We start from the raw sequence: 2,534 nt of genomic DNA on the forward strand, positions 1-2,534 counted from the left end.
AAATCACCTTGGGGCTTTTGACCACTGCCCCAAGATGCCCACTTCAGCAATCCCCCTTCTGACAGAGGCCCCGGCGCCAGGCCTAGGCTCGGCAGTTCCTCTCCCCTGTGGAGTCAGACACACAGAGTCCACACGCAGCAGCATCCTGCCACCTGTACCCTTAGCACACATCTCCGGGTGGACCCTCTTCCAACCAAGTCCCAGAACTGTCCCCCGAGTCCCACCCTTGGGCCCTGGGCACAGTGCCCACACCTCCACCCTCCATACTCCTGGGTTCTGGACCACAGCCAGCATCACCCACCACCCACCCACATCCTTCACTCCCAGTGGCAAGCCTGAATTACCTTCCCAGAGCCGCTGTCCAGAGCCGAGAGGATCATCCCCCTGGAATGAACCCCAATGGCTATTTATGCCTGTGAACAGCTCCTCCTCCTGCTTAGAAAATGTTGGCTGGGACACATCTGCGCTGTGTTCTGACCAGAAGTGGTCAGATGATCATTTCTTGTAACTTGGGTTAAAGAAATAAATCTAAGACAATCTTGTTACTGGAACCTCCTTACCCCCCTCCCTACAAACAACAATCACCAACTCCCCTGGTCTCCTTCAGATGTTAGGAAAGGCCCATGGAGGCTCGTGGGAAAACCTTGTGCGTATGAAGAAGGACAGGAGAGATATGCAGCTCACATTTTGCTTAACTTATTTCCAAGTCACTTTTTAAAATTATCTGTGTTTGGGAGAAAAAAAAATCTGTGTTTGTGATGGAAGGCGGTGAGATTGACCAAGATACACTGTGTTCATAAACAGATTTTTTTTTGTAAGTAAAAGCAGAAACAACTGTGTTTGTGAACCTCTGTGTGTGTGTGTGTGTACGTGCGTGTGTGTGTGTGTGTGTGTGTGTGTGCCATGTCTCTCTATGTACATTTAGATACATAGGGCATCCTTCCCCAGGAGTCGTGAGCCTCAGGGCTCTGCCCCCTCCAGATGTGCACTTAGAGTAGTGGGAGGCAGTGTTTCTAGAGAATGCTTGTTGGGGGCCCTAGTTCCCAGGCTCTCTTTGTCTTTGGCCTTCATCCTCTCCTGCCTCTTCGGCTGATTCACCCTCATTAACCTTGAATTTCAGGTCTCCCTTCATCTTAGGCCTGTCTCCGGCTCCTAACCAAACTCCCATCCATGATAGCTACTGAGAAAGCTGAGTGGAACCCATCCCAGGCTCCACACAAAGTCGGGTCTGGAAACCTCTGGATTAGTAGAGAGCTGATAGTTTGGGCCTGAGGTGGTTTGGGTTGAATCCCAAGGCTGAGCTCCGACAAATCACCTCAAGTCCCGGCTTTCCCATGTGTAAGAGGCAAGATGATGGGAAGTAGAGTCGGGTGCTGCTCAGAAACATTCGGAGAAATGTGATTCGGGATGTTTACCCAGTTGTATAAGCACTGTGGAGTGTACTTTCAGAGACACAGACCAGGTCAGGTATCAGTGGTTCACCCTCTAATCCTAGTTACTTACGAAGCTGAGATCTAAAATTGTGGTTTGAGGCTAACCCAGGCAGGAAAGTCTATAAGACTCTCAATTAAACAGCAAAAAAATGGGGAGCTGTGGCGCAAGTGGTAGAGTGCTAAACTTGAGTGAAAAAGCTAAGCAACAGTGCCCAGATCCTGAATTCAATACACTCTAGCCAGCCCAGTTGTACACACACATTGAGTTTGGCTCCATCCCTCTTTGAATAACTATTTATGTTCTTTGGGTCTTCAATCCAAATATTGTCACTGTTGAATACGTATTTAATTACGTTAGTTAGTTGAATCAAGGATGGAGCCCAGAGACCCTCGCGTGCTAAAGTGGATTGCTATTGTGGCTTCACTTTGTCACGAAGCCAGACTGCTTCTGTCCCGTTTCTCTGCCATCCCTAGAAACTCTTGTCCTGAAGGTTCTACCTGCGTCTTGTGTACAGGGTGCTGTCTGACACCGTCCTTCCCTGGGAATTTACTGGAAAGCAAAGCAAAGGCCATCTAAGAGCACCTTCTGGAACCCTCCAGAACCAGCTCCTCCACTTACCACAAGGGATGTTAGGCCCATAACCACCACCACCAACAACAAAAAGGAGGCTTCTTCGCATTGTGTTGGACTTGCGGAATGGCTTTTAGTAATGGAAAGAGCATGGCAGGCGGACTAGAGAATTGTTTTTTGGGATTGAATTACAAAGAATGAGACTGCCTGCTTTGTATTCTCTATTTCACACTCATTTTCATTTGCTTGTTCTCACTTTCTCTCCCTCCATCCTCCCCACCCCTTCGCCCTACTTTCTCCTGGAAGTCATTTGGATCAGCCCTCTGAGTAGGCCCACAGAGACTTCCCATCCCATGAGTGAGCTTGGATGGGGCACCTTTGGTCCTGGCCAACAATCTGACTACAGACTCAGAAGAGCCAGAGCCACTCAGCTCAGCCCCTCTTGGATTCCTGACTCTGTGAGACAACATGTGTTTATTCTTTCAAGCTGTGAGTTTGGGTGGTTTGTTTTGTGGCAGTTCATGACTCAC

General features: G+C 48.9%; 1 protein-coding gene across 1 annotated transcript in view; it reads right to left on the bottom strand.

The window, feature by feature from the left end:
- Serpina3 (serpin peptidase inhibitor, clade A (alpha-1 antiproteinase, antitrypsin), member 3) overlaps positions 1-427 on the bottom strand; it is an 18,997-nt gene extending 18,570 nt beyond the window's left edge. Inside the window, exon 1 of the mRNA XM_013012383.1 lies at positions 345-427. The gene's annotated coding sequence lies outside the window, so the exon portion shown is untranslated. The remainder of the gene's footprint in view (positions 1-344) is intronic.
- Positions 428-2,534: the final 2,107 nt, after the last annotated feature.

Source organism: Dipodomys ordii, unplaced genomic scaffold (assembly GCF_000151885.1).
Source record: "Dipodomys ordii isolate 6190 unplaced genomic scaffold, Dord_2.0 Scaffold2, whole genome shotgun sequence".
Lineage (NCBI taxonomy): Eukaryota > Metazoa > Chordata > Mammalia > Rodentia > Heteromyidae > Dipodomys > Dipodomys ordii.